The following is a 20,970-nucleotide window of genomic DNA, read 5'->3' on the forward strand; positions in this document are numbered from 1 at the left end:
AGGATATTCTTGACTGGCTGCGGAATAAGTATCTGCCTTACGAAGATGGAATGGTAAAAGCAGAACTTCTAAAAATTGCCCGGCAACACAAATCTAAGTTCAAGGAATACATAGTTGACAAAATGGCGGAAAGGCGAAACATTACAGTCCTTAGACTTCCACCCTACCACTGCGAAATAAATCCAATTGAACTCATTTGGGCACAAATGAAAAGTTATGTGGCTAGAAAAAATACGTTATATAAAATACAAGCTGTACGTGAATTGTTATACGAGTCTTTACAACATATTACAGAACAAAACTGGAAAGATGCAGTAAGGCATGTAATAGAAGAAGAACAAAAAATGTGGGATCTTGATAACATAATTGATGCGACCGTAGAGACACAACCGCTAATTATTAACCCTCAAGATGACTCGGATTCCGAAGTTGATCCTATTTATTTTGAACTTGAATAGTTTTCTAATCGTAATTGTATAAGGTAAGTAATAATAGTTGTAATCGTAAGGTGTTAAAGGGGAAAGGCGCAAAATGTCGCCTGTCAAAATGTTCAATGTGTTTTAAATGTATCCATTTTTTTTTCAAATCCTGAGAAAACTAAACAGCATTTTTGAAAAATTTAAAGGCAGAATGAAATATTTTTTAGAATAAATAAAAAGTTTCTTTTGCATGCAATATTTTCAATTAAAAATTATACTATATTTTCTCTTTTATTTTTACCCCTGTTACATAACATATTAAAATAAACATTGTAGAAGTTTTCAGGGACTTTCTGCCCTGAGTAATAATGTAATCTTTCATTCTGCGTTTAAATTTTTCAAAAATATTTATTAGTTTTCTCCGGATTCTAAAATAATGGATACATTTAAAACACATTGGAAATTTTGCCAGGCGACATTTGGCGCCTTTTTCCTTAATTAAATAAATGTATCTTTTACAAATGACAAGAAACTTTTTATTTTTGAATAAAATAAATAAGTTTTATTAAAAAATACAATTTACATAAGTACAATTTAAAAAATATATTTATTTAGTTCAAATAAATGTTTCAATCATATACTCTACGACACTGGTCGTTCATCTCTAACCATTCAAAATACCCCCGTAATGGGATTATAAGGTATTATATTCCTTCAGATATAAGGTGGGAGTAGAAAGGGTGTCACTATACCCCACTTTTTGTCCCCAGATCTAGGGAAAAACTGTTCCGGCCTTATGGAGAATAGGGAAAATTTCCCCAGCCCCGTATCTCAAATTTCCCCAGATTCCGACCGCAAACTCGGCGGTTTTTAATCAAAGTATTATTTATTAAATAAATAAAAAATTCTACCATGTGTAGGACTCGAACCCGCGACCCATACGTTGATGACTAGACGTTCAGACTACTAGACCAATCGGTCATTTGAAGTAGGTAGGCGTCAATAGGTATAAAAAAAAAACAAAGTCAAAGGTCGTGGTCATGACGAAGCAACCCGTGTACAAACCGCAGAGGATAATGCAAAAGCGAATAGTTTGACGATATGAATATTGCAATTATATTTTTAAACTTGTGTGTTAAATATGAAATGCCGCAAACTCAAAGTACGATAAAGAGAAACTATTTTTAACAAAAACAGTTTTTATTTGTAAAGAATTATGTTTTGAATCGAGTATCTAATTCGGTTATTTACAAATTAGTGAAGATTAGGTTAAATATCCGTGTTGCAGAAAACCGCAAAAGTTCTGTGGTATTGTAAGCGTAATATAAACAAATAGTTCATATCCCAATATTCGGAATGCAATACTTTTATTTATGAAAAGTAGAAAATTATAGGTGACGTGTTATTTAAGAAAGAGTTCAAAATAAATCGTAATAACTAAAGTAAATAATATACTTAATGGTAAAAACTTACGATATATACATCTGTGAGGGTGTTTTAAAATATTCAGCCATAGCGTCAAAGGTTCCAGTAACAGGTCATGCTCTTTTAAAATTTTCAAATGCAGCGCAAAGAATCCATTAGCGACAGACAATTCACACCTTGCCATGCCTAAAACTGAAGTGTCTTGTGAGCAAGACTCAGCCATGTTCAAGCAACCAATAAAAATAAAAGAATATCAAAGACTGTTACATTTTCAGGTCGAAATTCGAAATTTATATCTTTGTGTAGAAAACAAACAAGAAACCACAATCATTTTGTAAAGGATATCAGATAAGAATGGTATTGTTTAAAAGAAAAATCATAAAAGAGAATCAAATAAAGTGTTAATAGGCCAATGTCTATATACTAACAGATGGATGCAGACTTACACAGAGACACACAGAGTGTAACAGAGGTTTGCAGAACATAGCAGGCGCCATCAGTGGCACGCTAACAGTTCAGACGCCATCAGCGACATGCAAGCAGAGGGTAGAAGAGGGTAACAGAGGGTAACAGAGCGTACCAGAGGGTAGCAGAGGGTAACAGAGGGTAGCAGAGGGTAACAGAGGGTAACAGAGCGTACCAGAGGGTAGCAGAGGGTAACAGAGGGTAACAGAGCGTACCAGAGGGTAGCAGAGGTTAACAGAGGGTAACAGAACGTACCAGAGGGTAACAGAGCGTACCAGTGGGTAGCAGAGGGTAGCAGAGAGTAACAGAGACACACCGAGAGTTGCAGAGACCATATAACAGAGCGTAACAAAGGGTAGCAGAGGGTACCAGAGGATAGCAGAGGGTAGCAGAGAGTAACAGAGACACACCGAGGGTAGCAGAGACCATATAACAGAGCGTAACAGAGCGTAACAGAGGGTAGCAGAGGGTACCAGAGGGTAGCAGAGGGTAGCAGAGGGTACCAGAGGGTAGCAGAGGGTATAAATACAGGAGATGAAAACTATGACATCATTTGTTAAGATGTCGTCAAACAGAGCAGTTCAAGTAAAAAGACTCGCCGCAATTGTGAGGGCAAAGTATAATGCTCTCAAAAGGATGCAAATTGATCAAAAAGAGCTACTAGAATCGACGTTAAAACCAGTAACTACACCTCTTAATGAAATACTCAACTACACAAATGAAACCAACACTAATAAAACACCAGATCTCGAAGAAGACGAAGCACAAAATATTCAAGCAAAACACCACACTTCCGAGGAAGTTCGACATACTCAAGCCGTGAAGGGTAATGATGCCTACCCTTATCTTAAAAAATATATCCAAGATGTGGGGAACATCGACCAAGTATACGGTCCGAGATTTAATTGGTCTACCGGTGACTGGAAGTTTGGAACTCAACCCATTGATTTTGATAAAGATAACATTCAAATGGATTCACACATTTTTAAAGCTACACCTGGTTTATACGAATTGCTTTTTTCCAAAAACCCTCTACAATACACACTAGCCGATCAAAAAATCTACAAATCTCTGCTAGATATATCAGGTGCCCACAAGGACGGACGAGGCAGGCTACGTCACCAATCTCATACCGTTAAATACGAAAAAATTATTAAGCCCATGTATCCAGCTAAAAGAAAAAAACCACAGACTTTACATTCTAACGTAAGAAATGACGAATCAAGTGACCACGCTGCATCGGAACACCTGTGTAAAAGAAGACCACAGACCGTAAATGGTATTACAAGAAAGGTCGAAATACATGACCACGATGCGTCAATGTCAGTACATCAAAAGTCTAAAAGACACAACAATGTTCAAGATACACCAGACATACAGCAGGAAAATAAAATTCGTATTGAGGATCTGAGTGCTGTCGACAAACAGTTACTTGACGAAGTGGAAAAAATATGGACCCTCTATGACGAAAATAACGATCCAAAAGACAAAAAGTAAACGCAAAGACAATGCAAAAATGGCATTACGTCATCTCTCCGCTGTTATGGGTCAGATCGTGACGTGCGAGGTATCGTTGAAAAGGGGTAACCAATACGTTAACACAAAAACAAACGCAAAAGACATTGCCAAACGGCACTAAGATGCAACGTCCAAACGGCTCAACGTACAACAACGTGCAAGGTATCGGTGGAAAGGGAAGGCTGTAACGAATATGTTAAGATAAAAATAAAGCGCAAAGGCATTGCCAAAACGGTACTAAGCTTGTAACGTTCAAATGAATCAACGTACAACAATGTGCAAGGTATTGATGGAAAGAGGAAGTGGTAATGAATATGCTAAGATAAAAAGCAAACTTAAAAATATTGCCAAAAGGATACTAAGCTTGAAACGTCTAAACAACTCAACGTACACCAACATGCTAGGTATCGATGGATAGGAGAAGTGGTAATGAATGTGTTAAAATAAAAAACGCAAAGACAATGCCAAAATGGCACTAAGCTTAAAACGTCTAAACAACTCAACGTACGAAAACGTGCAAGGTATCGATGGAAAGGGGAGGTGGTAATGAATATGTTAAGAGAATAGCAAACGTAAAGACACTGCCAAAAGAACATTAAACTTAAAACGTCTAAACAGCTTAACGTACGACAACGTACAAGGTATCGATGGAAAGTGGCGGTGAGAACGAATATGTTAAGATAAAAAGCAAACGCAAAAAACAATGCCAAAACGGCAATAAGCTTGAAACGTCTAAACAATTCAAAGTACGACAACGTGCAAGGTATCGATGGAAAGGGGAGGCGGTAATGATTATGTTAAGATAAAAATCAAACGAAAAGACATTGCTAAAAGGACACTAAGTTTAAAACGTCAGAACAACTCAACGTACGACAACGTGCAAGATATTGATGGAAAGGGTAGGTGATTATGAATGTGGTAAAATAAAAAAAAAAGGCAAAGACAATGCCAAAACTGCATTAAGCTTGAAACGTCCAAACGGCTCAATGTGCAAGGTATTGATGGATAAGGGAGGTTGTAACGAATATGTTAAGATAAAAATAAAGCGTAAAGACATTGCCCAAAGGACACTAAGCTTGAAACGTCTAAACAACTTAACGTACGACAACGTGTAAGGTATCGATGGAAAGGGAAGGTGAGAAGGAATATGTTAAGATAAAAAGCAAAAGCAAAGACAAAGGTACTAAGCTCGAAACGTTTGAACAACTCAACGTACGACAACGTGGAAGGTATCGATAGAAAGGGGAGGTGATAATGACTATGTTAAGGTAAAAATCAAACGTTAAGACATTGTCAAAAAGGAGACTAAGCTTCAAACGTTCAAACGGCTCAACGTACAACAACAACGTGCAGGATATCGATAGAAAGGGGTGGTGAGAACGAATATGTTAAGATAAAAATAAAACGCAACGACATTGACAAAAGTACATTAAGTTTGAAATGTCTAAACAACTCAACGTACGGCAATGTGCAAGGTATCGATGGAAAGGGTAGGTGTTATTAAATATGTTAAGATAAAAAGCAAAAGCAAAAAACAATACCAAAACGGCAATAAGCTTGAAACGTCTAAACAACTCAACGTACGACAACGTGGAAGGTATAGATAGAAAGTGGAGGTGGTAATGAATATGTTAGGTAAAAATCAACCGTAAAGATATTGTCAAAAAGACACTAAGCTTAAAACATCTAAGCAACTTAACGTGCGACAACATGAAAAGTTTCGATGAAAAGGGGAAGTGGTAATGAATACGTTAACACAAAAAACAAAGATGACGGTATTGTCAAAAGGACACTAAGCTTGTAAGTCTAAGCGGCTCAACGTACAATAGCGTGCAAGATATCGATAGAAAGGGGGGGTGGTCACGAACATGCTAAAACAAAACACAAATGCATAAACATAGCCAAAACGGCACTACAGCAAATCTCTGTTGTTATTAATCAGATTACTACGTGTAACACGTTAACTGAAAGAGGAACGATATTTAATACGTAAACACAAAAAACAAAAGACAAAGACATTGTCAAAGCGGCACTATATCGGATCTTTGTTGCTACTAATCGGATATAGAAAATAATGATCAAAGCAGTCTACATGCAAACATTAAAAACATCGAAAATTCTGAGAGGCAGCACGTAATAAAAATACTTTAAAAAACATCAAAAATCATGAAAGGCAACACGCAAAAAGTAATAAACACATACAGCCAAAAAAAATAATATTCACAAGCAGTACACATCAAAGAAAATACGGTTAAAATAATATTCAATTATGTAAACGGGACATGAACCTGTAAATTAACAACAAAGAATTGTAAAAACGTAGCGGGTACATACCCAGACAGGCGTAATCTTTGGAAAAAAAAAAAAAAAACGAGAGACAACCGAACAAAAATTTGTGAAATATGCTCAAATACAACAAAACTATGTTAAATACTGTCAAAATAAATACCTGCAAAGAAAAATGAACAAAATTTGGCGTAAACAATGGTAAAATATAATAAACTATGTAAATTACAGTCAAAAAAAAAAAACAGTCTACAAAGAAAGAAGAAGCAACAAAAAATAACAAAAAACATAACAGAAGATGTACTAATGTGTACAACAAGTAAAAAAGTAATAAACACGTACTGATGAAGTAATAAAACACTTATCGACGGATAGATACTAATGATCAAAGCAGTCGACATACAATGAAAAATACATTTAAAAAACATCAAACTTATAAGAGGCGACACGCAAAAAGTAATAAGCACCAATCGACTAATAGGAAATAATGATCAAAGCAGGTGACATGCAATGAAAATACATTAAATAATATCAAAATTATAAGAGGAAACATACAAAACAGTAATAAACACCTATCCGTCGGAAAGGTAATAAAATACAGTTATTACAATAAAAATTGAATTATGCTAAAAACGAGACATGAGACAGACAATTAGCGACAAATAGCAAAGAACATCAAAAAACGTTTACAAATACCTGAATACATATCCGATAGATGTAATCTTCGGAAAAACGAGACAAAAAGACGGAACTTCTGCGAAATATGATAAAATACAATAAAACTATGTAAAATACAGTTAAAAAATAATTACCTACGAAGAAATAAACGAAAAAATATATATAACGAACAAACATATCTTAAAACAGAAGAGGTGCTAATATGTAAAACAAGAGGGTTTACAACCCCACGGCAAAATACCGTCTAATAAAAAAAGCAAAGGGCAAGCCGCCTAAACACAATAACAATAAAATAAATTATTAAAAATAATAATTATTTCTAGCAGTCGTAAAAAGAAATAATGCATAAAGTCAACGACATACCGTGAAAAATACATGAAAAACATCAAAAACATACACACAAAATGTAAAAAAAAATAGAAAAAAGCAATCTAGTATTTAACATGTAATTGTAGCAATAAAAACATCAAAAAGGACAAGAGGTGTTATACATAAACAAAAATTACTTGTCACCATCCGACGGCAAAAGAAATTAGTGCATAAGTCGTCGAAATACAGTGAAAACACAGAAATATCTACCAAAATACTGCTAAGGTTAAAGATAAAAACAGTGCCAAAATACTAGAGTAGAACTAGACGTTCTTTGGAAAAAATGAGACAACCGAGCGAAAATCTGTGAACTATGCTCAAATACAATAAACTTATGTAAACTGCTGCCACAAATAAAGAACTGCAAAGAAATAAACAAATATACAGGGGTGATATAAAAAACTACATGTAAATTATTGTCAAAAATAAACACCTGCAAGGAAAAGAAGCAAAATCTAAAGTGAAAAAAAAATGCTGAAATATAATAAAAATATTTAAAATACAGTCACAAAACACTATTTGCGAAAATACTCACACTACGGTTGCAGAAGATTGGATATTGTCTATATACAGAACACAGCGACCCCAGTGTTCTCAGAAAATAACACAGAAACAGTAGACACACTAACAGTGGATGTATGTTGCAGATGCTACAGACTCTGTCACTGTAGTGTCACACGCCGTTTGTACCGTTAAATATCACAGAATACTAGCGGTGTGTAACAATATAGTTTCTGAAGGATACGACGTTTAATTTTGATGACTGAACACTTACATACTGATTTGAAAACTGTACAACCAAGTGCTTCCTGCCCATGCATTGATAACAAAAAACCGATAACTTGAAAAAACACATAAACATGTTTACTATTTTGGCGAATTTTCTAGGCTGAGATTATAAACAAATAATGGATCACACAATATTCTTTTAATCTAAATCAAAAATAGTCTCAATACAAGCAAAAATAAGATTGTATAAAATAATAATTCGTCCCACAATAACGTATGGAAGCGAGACATGGACTCTGAACCAGCGGGAAACGGCAAAATTACTGGTACTGGAAAGAAAGATACTGCGGACTATCTATGGGCCTTGCAGAGAAGAGACAACAGGAGAATGGAGAAGAAGACACAATGATGAATTCCAGACAGTTTGTGGAGATGAAAATATAGTACGCTACATTAAAGTAAACCGAATAAGATGGGTGGGCTATGTACAGAGATCGAGTGACGAAAGACTCCTGAACGCCACATTCTGGGAAAGGCCCGATGGCAGAAGGTCAGTTGGTCGTCCAAGAAAGAGATGGAGTAGCCAGTGATCTACGCAAAATGGGAATACAGCAATGGGAAATAGCTACTCAGGGCCGACAACAATGGAGGGAAATAGTAAACGCGGCCAAGACTCACATAGAGTTGTAGAGCCAAATGATGATGATGATTATGACAATATTCTTTCAGGAATTGCGGTTTTCGATCTAACCACGAGACTGTAAGAAAACGATAACTAGTAATGTACTACACAAAAACAATTAAATTTATCATCTATAGTTTTAAATGAAATTAGGAAATAACAATTACCTAAATATGCCAAATAGCTAATAAGGCCTGTCGTTCGATAGATCCAATAATATGTTATTTTTATTGGCAAAAAAAAAATCAAACGACTCGGCTGCTTTGACAAAACACAAAAAATATGTGTAATAGAACCACCGAAAGACCAAAAAACCGATATTATCAATCAACAAAACCAATAGTGATCGATAGGGTCTGTGACAAGCAAACGCAAGGACAATACCAAAACGGCACTAAGCTTGAAACGTCCAAACGGCTCAACACCCAACAACGTGCAAGGTATCGATGGAACGGGGAGGTGGTAACGAATATGTTAAGATAAAAATAAAACGCAAAGATATTGAAAAAACGGTACTAAGCTTGTAAATTCCAAATGACTCAACGTACAACAATCTGCTACTAAATGACATCGACAAATAGAATACCATTTTACGTTAGGAGCATATACTAGAAGAGCAAAGTCACTCTCATTTAAGATTAAATGATACCATTCTCTTGGTGACTCTTCGTAATCATTTACCATCTAAATAGATGGTAAATGTATTAGGTTAGATGGTCTCTGCGTACCTCTGTCTACGTGTTACAGATGGTTCTGTGTGCCTCTGCATGTCTCTGCGTACCTCTGTCTACGTATCACAGATGGCTCTGTGTGTCTCTGCGTCGAATATCACATCATTCATATCATTTCACGTGAAATGTCACGTCCTGCGTCGAATGTCACGTGATTCATGTAAACGTCAAATGTCACGTTATAAACGTCACATTTTTACGTGAAGACGTCACGCGTCACGTCAAAACGTCACGCATCACGTCAAAAACGTCACGTTTTAAAGTCAACACGTCACACCTTACATATGGATAACATGAGAGTAAAGCGTCTTTTCGTCTCTTGAGTAAAGTTAGCGACGGTTGAGCGATGGTTAATTTATTAGGTTAGGTGGTGCCGCGAAGCGACCCGACCTAACCTAATAAATTAACCATCGCTCAACCGTCGCTAACTTTACTCAAGAGACGAAAAGACGCTTTACTCTCATGTTATCCATATGTAAGGTGTGACGTGTTGACTTTAAAACGTGACGTTTTTGACGTGATGCGTGACGTTTTGACGTGACGCGTGACGTCTTCACGTAAAAATGTGACGTTTATAACGTGACATTTGACGTTTACATGAATCACGTGACATTCGACGCAGGACGTGACATTTCACGTGAAATGATATGAATGATGTGATATTCGACGCAGAGACACACAGAGCCATCTGTGATACGTAGACAGAGGTACGCAGAGACATGCAGAGGCACACAGAACCATCTGTAACACGTAGACAGAGGTACGCAGAGACCATCTAACCTAATACATTTACCATCTATTTAGATGGTAAATGATTACGAAGAGTCACCAAGAGAATGGTATCATTTAATCTTAAATGAGAGTGACTTTGCTCTTCTAGTATATGCTCCTAACGTAAAATGGTATTCTATTTGTCGATGTCATTTAGTAGCAGATTGTTGTACGTTGAGTCATTTGGAATTTACAAGCTTAGTACCGTTTTTTCAATATCTTTGCGTTTTATTTTTATCTTAACATATTCGTTACCACCTCCCCGTTCCATCGATACCTTGCACGTTGTTGGGTGTTGAGCCGTTTGGACGTTTCAAGCTTAGTGCCGTTTTGGTATTGTCCTTGCGTTTGCTTGTCACAGACCCTATCGATCACTATTGGTTTTGTTGATTGATAATATCGGTTTTTTGGTCTTTCGGTGGTTCTATTACACATATTTTTTGTGTTTTGTCAAAGCAGCCGAGTCGTTTGATTTTTTTTTGCCAATAAAAATAACATATTATTGGATCTATCGAACGACAGGCCTTATTAGCTATTTGGCATATTTAGGTAATTGTTATTTCCTAATTTCATTTAAAACTATAGATGATAAATTTAATTGTTTTTGTGTAGTACATTACTAGTTATCGTTTTCTTACAGTCTCGTGGTTAGATCGAAAACCGCAATTCCTGAAAGAATATTGTCATAATCATCATCATCATTTGGCTCTACAACTCTATGTGAGTCTTGGCCGCGTTTACTATTTCCCTCCATTGTTGTCGGCCCTGAGTAGCTATTTCCCATTGCTGTATTCCCATTTTGCGTAGATCACTGGCTACTCCATCTCTTTCTTGGACGACCAACTGACCTTCTGCCATCGGGCCTTTCCCAGAATGTGGCGTTCAGGAGTCTTTCGTCACTCGATCTCTGTACATAGCCCACCCATCTTATTCGGTTTACTTTAATGTAGCGTACTATATTTTCATCTCCACAAACTGTCTGGAATTCATCATTGTGTCTTCTTCTCCATTCTCCTGTTGTCTCTTCTCTGCAAGGCCCATAGATAGTCCGCAGTATCTTTCTTTCCAGTACCAGTAATTTTGCCGTTTCCCGCTGGTTCAGAGTCCATGTCTCGCTTCCATACGTTATTGTGGGACGAATTATTATTTTATACAATCTTATTTTTGCTTGTATTGAGACTATTTTTGATTTAGATTAAAAGAATATTGTGTGATCCATTATTTGTTTATAATCTCAGCCTAGAAAATTCGCCAAAATAGTAAACATGTTTATGTGTTTTTTCAAGTTATCGGTTTTTTGTTATCAATGCATGGGCAGGAAGCACTTGGTTGTACAGTTTTCAAATCAGTATGTAAGTGTTCAGTCATCAAAATTAAACGTCGTATCCTTCAGAAACTATATTGTTACACACCGCTAGTATTCTGTGATATTTAACGGTACAAACGGCGTGTGACACTACAGTGACAGAGTCTGTAGCATCTGCAACATACATCCACTGTTAGTGTGTCTACTGTTTCTGTGTTATTTTCTGAGAACACTGGGGTCGCTGTGTTCTGTATATAGACAATATCCAATCTTCTGCAACCGTAGTGTGAGTATTTTCGCAAATAGTGTTTTGTGACTGTATTTTAAATATTTTTATTATATTTCAGCATTTTTTTTTCACTTTAGATTTTGCTTCTTTTCCTTGCAGGTGTTTATTTTTGACAATAATTTACATGTAGTTTTTTATATCACCCCTGTATATTTGTTTATTTCTTTGCAGTTCTTTATTTGTGGCAGCAGTTTACATAAGTTTATTGTATTTGAGCATAGTTCACAGATTTTCGCTCGGTTGTCTCATTTTTTCCAAAGAACGTCTAGTTCTACTCTAGTATTTTGGCACTGTTTTTATCTTTAACCTTAGCAGTATTTTGGTAGATATTTCTGTGTTTTCACTGTATTTCGACGACTTATGCACTAATTTATTTTGCCGTCGGATGGTGACAAGTAATTTTTGTTTATGTATAACACCTCTTGTCCTTTTTGATGTTTTTATTGCTACAATTACATGTTAAATACTAGATTGCTTTTTTCTATTTTTTTTTACATTTTGTGTGTATGTTTTTGATGTTTTTCATGTATTTTTCACGGTATGTCGTTGACTTTATGCATTATTTCTTTTTACGACTGCTAGAAATAATTATTTTTAATAATTTATTTTATTGTTATTGTGTTTAGGCGGCTTGCCCTTTGCTTTTTTTATTAGACGGTATTTTGCCGTGGGGTTGTAAACCCTCTTGTTTTACATATTAGCACCTCTTCTGTTTTAAGATATGTTTGTTCGTTATATATATTTTTTCGTTTATTTCTTCGTAGGTAATTATTTTTTAACTGTATTTTACATAGTTTTATTGTATTTTATCATATTTCGCAGAAGTTCCGTCTTTTTGTCTCGTTTTTCCGAAGATTACATCTATCGGATATGTATTCAGGTATTTGTAAACGTTTTTTGATGTTCTTTGCTATTTGTCGCTAATTGTCTGTCTCATGTCTCGTTTTTAGCATAATTCAATTTTTATTGTAATAACTGTATTTTATTACCTTTCCGACGGATAGGTGTTTATTACTGTTTTGTATGTTTCCTCTTATAATTTTGATATTATTTAATGTATTTTCATTGCATGTCACCTGCTTTGATCATTATTTCCTATTAGTCGATTGGTGCTTATTACTTTTTGCGTGTCGCCTCTTATAAGTTTGATGTTTTTTAAATGTATTTTTCATTGTATGTCGACTGCTTTGATCATTAGTATCTATCCGTCGATAAGTGTTTTATTACTTCATCAGTACGTGTTTATTACTTTTTTACTTGTTGTACACATTAGTACATCTTCTGTTATGTTTTTTGTTATTTTTTGTTGCTTCTTCTTTCTTTGTAGACTGTTTTTTTTTTTGACTGTAATTTACATAGTTTATTATATTTTACCATTGTTTACGCCAAATTTTGTTCATTTTTCTTTGCAGGTATTTATTTTGACAGTATTTAACATAGTTTTGTTGTATTTGAGCATATTTCACAAATTTTTGTTCGGTTGTCTCTCGTTTTTTTTTTTTTTTTCCAAAGATTACGCCTGTCTGGGTATGTACCCGCTACGTTTTTACAATTCTTTGTTGTTAATTTACAGGTTCATGTCCCGTTTACATAATTGAATATTATTTTAACCGTATTTTCTTTGATGTGTACTGCTTGTGAATATTATTTTTTTTGGCTGTATGTGTTTATTACTTTTTGCGTGTTGCCTTTCATGATTTTTGATGTTTTTTAAAGTATTTTTATTACGTGCTGCCTCTCAGAATTTTCGATGTTTTTAATGTTTGCATGTAGACTGCTTTGATCATTATTTTCTATATCCGATTAGTAGCAACAAAGATCCGATATAGTGCCGCTTTGACAATGTCTTTGTCTTTTGTTTTTTGTGTTTACGTATTAAATATCGTTCCTCTTTCAGTTAACGTGTTACACGTAGTAATCTGATTAATAACAACAGAGATTTGCTGTAGTGCCGTTTTGGCTATGTTTATGCATTTGTGTTTTGTTTTAGCATGTTCGTGACCACCCCCCCTTTCTATCGATATCTTGCACGCTATTGTACGTTGAGCCGCTTAGACTTACAAGCTTAGTGTCCTTTTGACAATACCGTCATCTTTGTTTTTTGTGTTAACGTATTCATTACCACTTCCCCTTTTCATCGAAACTTTTCATGTTGTCGCACGTTAAGTTGCTTAGATGTTTTAAGCTTAGTGTCTTTTTGACAATATCTTTACGGTTGATTTTTACCTAACATATTCATTACCACCTCCACTTTCTATCTATACCTTCCACGTTGTCGTACGTTGAGTTGTTTAGACGTTTCAAGCTTATTGCCGTTTTGGTATTGTTTTTTGCTTTTGCTTTTTATCTTAACATATTTAATAACACCTACCCTTTCCATCGATACCTTGCACATTGCCGTACGTTGAGTTGTTTAGACATTTCAAACTTAATGTACTTTTGTCAATGTCGTTGCGTTTTATTTTTATCTTAACATATTCGTTCTCACCACCCCTTTCTATCGATATCCTGCACGTTGTTGTTGTACGTTGAGCCGTTTGAACGTTTGAAGCTTAGTCTCCTTTTTGACAATGTCTTAACGTTTGATTTTTACCTTAACATAGTCATTATCACCTCCCCTTTCTATCGATACCTTCCACGTTGTCGTACGTTGAGTTGTTCAAACGTTTCGAGCTTAGTACCTTTGTCTTTGCTTTTGCTTTTTATCTTAACATATTCCTTCTCACCTTCCCTTTCCATCGATACCTTACACGTTGTCGTACGTTAAGTTGTTTAGACGTTTCAAGCTTAGTGTCCTTTGGGCAATGTCTTTACGCTTTATTTTTATCTTAACATATTCGTTACAACCTCCCTTATCCATCAATACCTTGCACATTGAGCCGTTTGGACGTTTCAAGCTTAATGCAGTTTTGGCATTGTCTTTGCCTTTTTTTTTTATTTTACCACATTCATAATCACCTACCCTTTCCATCAATATCTTGCACGTTGTCGTACGTTGAGTTGTTCTGACGTTTTAAACTTAGTGTCCTTTTAGCAATGTCTTTTCGTTTGATTTTTATCTTAACATAATCATTACCGCCTCCCCTTTCCATCGATACCTTGCACGTTGTCGTACTTTGAATTGTTTAGACGTTTCAAGCTTATTGCCGTTTTGGCATTGTTTTTTGCGTTTGCTTTTTATCTTAACATATTCGTTCTCACCGCCACTTTCCATCGATACCTTGTACGTTGTCGTACGTTAAGCTGTTTAGACGTTTTAAGTTTAATGTTCTTTTGGCAGTGTCTTTACGTTTGCTATTCTCTTAACATATTCATTACCACCTCCCCTTTCCATCGATACCTTGCACGTTTTCGTACGTTGAGTTGTTTAGACGTTTTAAGCTTAGTGCCATTTTGGCATTGTCTTTGCGTTTTTTATTTTAACACATTCATTACCACTTCTCCTATCCATCGATACCTAGCATGTTGGTGTACGTTGAGTTGTTTAGACGTTTCAAGCTTAGTATCCTTTTGGCAATATTTTTAAGTTTGCTTTTTATCTTAGCATATTCATTACCACTTCCTCTTTCCATCAATACCTTGCACATTGTTGTACGTTGATTCATTTGAACGTTACAAGCTTAGTACCGTTTTGGCAATGCCTTTGCGCTTTATTTTTATCTTAACATATTCGTTACAGCCTTCCCTTTCCACCGATACCTTGCACGTTGTTGTACGTTGAGCCGTTTGGACGTTGCATCTTAGTGCCGTTTGGCAATGTCTTTTGCGTTTGTTTTTGTGTTAACGTATTGGTTACCCCTTTTCAACGATACCTCGCACGTCACGATCTGACCCATAACAGCGGAGAGATGACGTAATGCCATTTTTGCATTGTCTTTGCGTTTACTTTTTGTCTTTTGGATCGTTATTTTCGTCATAGAGGGTCCATATTTTTTCCACTTCGTCAAGTAACTGTTTGTCGACAGCACTCAGATCCTCAATACGAATTTTATTTTCCTGCTGTATGTCTGGTGTATCTTGAACATTGTTGTGTCTTTTAGACTTTTGATGTACTGACATTGACGCATCGTGGTCATGTATTTCGACCTTTCTTGTAATACCATTTACGGTCTGTGGTCTTCTTTTACACAGGTGTTCCGATGCAGCGTGGTCACTTGATTCGTCATTTCTTACGTTAGAATGTAAAGTCTGTGGTTTTTTTCTTTTAGCTGGATACATGGGCTTAATAATTTTTTCGTATTTAACGGTATGAGATTGGTGACGTAGCCTGCCTCGTCCGTCCTTGTGGGCACCTGATATATCTAGCAGAGATTTGTAGATTTTTTGATCGGCTAGTGTGTATTGTAGAGGGTTTTTGGAAAAAAGCAATTCGTATAAACCAGGTGTAGCTTTAAAAATGTGTGAATCCATTTGAATGTTATCTTTATCAAAATCAATGGGTTGAGTTCCAAACTTCCAGTCACCGGTAGACCAATTAAATCTCGGACCGTATACTTGGTCGATGTTCCCCACATCTTGGATATATTTTTTAAGATAAGGGTAGGCATCATTACCCTTCACGGCTTGAGTATGTCGAACTTCCTCGGAAGTGTGGTGTTTTGCTTGAATATTTTGTGCTTCGTCTTCTTCGAGATCTGGTGTTTTATTAGTGTTGGTTTCATTTGTGTAGTTGAGTATTTCATTAAGAGGTGTAGTTACTGGTTTTAACGTCGATTCTAGTAGCTCTTTTTGATCAATTTGCATCCTTTTGAGAGCATTATACTTTGCCCTCACAATTGCGGCGAGTCTTTTTACTTGAACTGCTCTGTTTGACGACATCTTAACAAATGATGTCATAGTTTTCATCTCCTGTATTTATACCCTCTGCTACCCTCTGGTACCCTCTGCTACCCTCTGCTACCCTCTGGTACCCTCTGCTACCCTCTGTTACGCTCTGTTACGCTCTGTTATATGGTCTCTGCTACCCTCGGTGTGTCTCTGTTACTCTCTGCTACCCTCTGCTATCCTCTGGTACCCTCTGCTACCCTTTGTTACGCTCTGTTATATGGTCTCTGCAACTCTCGGTGTGTCTCTGTTACTCTCTGCTACCCTCTGCTACCCACTGGTACGCTCTGTTACCCTCTGGTACGTTCTGTTACCCTCTGTTAACCTCTGCTACCCTCTGGTACGCTCTGTTACCCTCTGTTACCCTCTGCTACCCTCTGGTACGCTCTGTTACCCTCTGTTACCCTCTGCTACCCTCTGTTACCCTCTGCTACCCTCTGGTACGCTCTGTTACCCTCTGTTACCCTCTTCTACCCTCTGCTTGCATGTCGCTGATGGCGTCTGAACTGTTAGCGTGCCACTGATGGCGCCTGCTATGTTCTGCAAACCTCTGTTACACTCTGTGTGTCTCTGTGTAAGTCTGCATCCATCTGTTAGTATATAGACATTGGCCTATTAACACTTTATTTGATTCTCTTTTATGATTTTTCTTTTAAACAATACCATTCTTATCTGATATCCTTTACAAAATGATTGTGGTTTCTTGTTTGTTTTCTACACAAAGATATAAATTTCGAATTTCGACCTGAAAATGTAACAGTCTTTGATATTCTTTTATTTTTATTGGTTGCTTGAACATGGCTGAGTCTTGCTCACAAGACACTTCAGTTTTAGGCATGGCAAGGTGTGAATTGTCTGTCGCTAATGGATTCTTTGCGCTGCATTTGAAAATTTTAAAAGAGCATGACCTGTTACTGGAACCTTTGACGCTATGGCTGAATATTTTAAAACACCCTCACAGATGTATATATCGTAAGTTTTTACCATTAAGTATATTATTTACTTTAGTTATTACGATTTATTTTGAACTCTTTCTTAAATAACACGTCACCTATAATTTTCTACTTTTCATAAATAAAAGTATTGCATTCCGAATATTGGGATATGAACTATTTGTTTATATTACGCTTACAATACCACAGAACTTTTGCGGTTTTCTGCAACACGGATATTTAACCTAATCTTCACTAATTTGTAAATAACCGAATTAGATACTCGATTCAAAACATAATTCTTTACAAATAAAAACTGTTTTTGTTAAAAATAGTTTCTCTTTATCGTACTTTGAGTTTGCGGCATTTCATATTTAACACACAAGTTTAAAAATATAATTGCAATATTCATATCGTCAAACTATTCGCTTTTGCATTATCCTCTGCGGTTTGTACACGGGTTGCTTCGTCATGACCACGACCTTTGACTTTGTTTTTTTTTTATACCTATTGACGCCTACCTACTTCAAATGACCGATTGGTCTAGTAGTCTGAACGTCTAGTCATCAACGTATGGGTCGCGGGTTCGAGTCCTACACATGGTAGAATTTTTTATTTATTTAATAAATAATACTTTGATTAAAAACCGCCGAGTTTGCGGTCGGAATCTGGGGAAATTTGAGATACGGGGCTGGGGAAATTTTCCCTATTCTCCATAAGGCCGGAACAGTTTTTCCCTAGATCTGGGGACAAAAAGTGGGGTATAGTGACACCCTTTCTACTGGTGGGTTAGTCGAAAACGTCTTAAACCGTCAGTTTTAGGTTGGTTTTTACTATTATATCGTATTACCTATCCTCTCTGTATTTCAGTTTTCTAATTAGGGTTAAACTTGTAGTGAGCTATCAACAAATTGTGAACCGACTGTAGCTCTTATTAACTTATTAGTTCGTACGGTTTTATTGTGCAAATTGCAATTTATTTAAATTTAGCATTAGATTGTGTATTTTATTATCTTTTATTTTGTGATATTGACGATTTATGTAATTTCAGTAAATTTTAAATTGTTATTGTTATTTTTTTTTTTAATTTTTGTAAGCTTTGTTCATAAAATTTTACAATTTTCAGTGACAATAAAGCATATTTCTATTCTAAATCTCTCCTCATATAAACATCGTCTTGAATTATCCATTAACTAGAAGAGACCAAGTAATAACTAACCGACTAAGAGTTAAAAATATTGCACTAATCCATAAATTCTTAATCAAAAAAGATATTTTGTCATAATAAAACAGTTTCAAAAATTTTTTATAAGCATTTGTAATGTACGTAATCATACCAATATCAGTTTCCAGAATTAATTTTTTTCCATCGATCAATTCTTCAAATATTTGTCGTAACATAATCCGCTGCAGAAGGTGTTTCATCTTTTGGGGAATTTTTATTCGCAAGCTGCTTTCTTTTTGTTTGCCTTCTTTTGACGTAGGCTGAAATTGTTCGATATCCTCCGCACCAGCCTCTCGCTGTTTGTTAATGTTTCATCATCAATCTTGGTCTCCCCTACACCTTTGAGTCATTTTCGTACATATCTTCAGTATCGATTGGTTTTTTATGGAAATGTTTAGTGCGACGATTCGTTTTATTATCACGTAACTTTTGGGAGATCTTAATATACAGATATTCATTGTTGCATTATGCGAAATCACAGCTGAAAATAAATATGGCGGATTCTTGGAATGTTCGGATTACTGGATTAAATAGAAAAATTCATAATAAATGAAATAAAGTATTTTATAAAGGGAATAGGTACAACATATGTATGCGAGTATGTGTTCATGTTTTGCATGTTTTATTGTAACATATCTCACATTTAACTAATTACATATTTAACATAGTTTAAAATAATCCTTAATTGAGGTTTGTTTTTTTGCAGTTTGTAGTCATTGAAACTCCAAAAACCTTTTCTCGCATTTTTGAAGAATTATAATATGTTAAAAAGATACGCCATTTTTTTAGCCCATGTTATGCAGGTATTGAAACAATTAAATGCTGTATCTGGTTTTATTTTTACAATTGTAGTAGTTGAACCGATTCGTCGGGAAAAATGATAATAGACGAACATGAAATTCGAACAACCTGGTGTAATTATATAAGTAAACTGTATAATGATGATAGACCCAAAGAACTGGAGACTTTAGTTGAAGGTGAAGGACCAGAAATACTAAAATCAGAAATACTGTATGCTATAAAGTTAGCAAAGAACAAGAAAGCCGTTGGCCCTGATAACATACCGACAGAAATGTTAAAGCTTATAAATGAGGAAAACATTGGAATACTTGTCAAGCTTTTCAATGATGTTTATTCGACTGGTGATATCCCTGAAGATTGGTTAAAGTCCGAATTCATAACACTATCAAAAAAACAACGTCCGAAAAACTGTAGCGATTATAGAATGATAAGCCTTATGAGCCACACTTTGAAAATATTTCTACGCATCATCCACAGTAGAATCAGAGATAAATGCGAAGAAGACCAGGATGAAACACAATTTGGCTTCAGAAATGGACTGGGAACTCGGGACGCCCTCTTTGCACTAAATGTATTACTGCAGAAATGTCGAGATCAAAGGAAAGACATCTTTGCCGTATTTATTGACTATGAAAAGGCCTTTGATCGAGTACAGCATCACAAATTAATTAAATATTAAAAGATAAAGGAGTTGATAGTCAAGACATATGATTCATAGAAAAGTTATACTGGCGTCAAACGGCGACAGCTCGCATAAACGGAAAATCAACAGAAATATGTAAAATACAAAGAGGTATCAGACAGGGTTGTATACTATCCCGACTGTTATTTAATTTATATTCAGATAGAATATTTAAAGAAGCGCTGCATAATTTGGAATGGGGCGTGAAAGTTAATGGAATTCTGATAAACACAATCAGATATGCAGACGATACAGTTATTTTAAGTGATGACATGAATGGATTACAATGCCTTTTAAATGCCATTGATACAGTGGGAAGAGAGTTTGGCCTAAACATAAACTGTTCACAAACAAAACACATGGTGTTTAGCCGTTTAGCACATCAAGATGCACGATTATATGTTGATGGTCATATAATTCAAAGAGTGTCCAGTTTTAAGTATCTTGATTGCCATATTACTGAACAACTAGATCCAGATCAAGAGATAAAATGTAGAATCGAGATAGCCCGCACGACATTTTTAAAAATGAAGTCATTCTTCTGTAATGATAACTTGCAACTTCAACTTCGAAAGCGCATGGTTAAATGCTACATTTGGTCAGTCCTCTTATACGGTGTCGAAGCATGGACATTAAAAATATCCACCATTAATCGTCTGGAGGCCTTTGAAATGTGGCTGCACAGACGTATATTAAAAATTCCATGGACGGCTATGCTGACAAATGTGGCAGTCCTTGAGAGAGCAAATGCTGCTCGCGAGCTGCTTGATAACATTAAATGTAGAAAGATGGCCTATTTTGGACACGTAGTAAGGGGAGACCGATATAATATTCTTCA

The 20,970-nt window shown here is 35.7% G+C and overlaps 1 protein-coding gene across 1 annotated transcript in view; it reads left to right on the forward strand.

Moving 5' to 3' along the window:
- The window catches only part of LOC140437678 (apoptosis-resistant E3 ubiquitin protein ligase 1), a 159,823-nt gene that overhangs the window by 9,496 nt on the left and 129,357 nt on the right, over positions 1-20,970 (forward strand). The gene's annotated exons all lie outside the window — the stretch shown is intronic.

The sequence above is a fragment of the Diabrotica undecimpunctata genome, chromosome 3, assembly GCF_040954645.1.
Source record: "Diabrotica undecimpunctata isolate CICGRU chromosome 3, icDiaUnde3, whole genome shotgun sequence".
Lineage (NCBI taxonomy): Eukaryota > Metazoa > Arthropoda > Insecta > Coleoptera > Chrysomelidae > Diabrotica > Diabrotica undecimpunctata.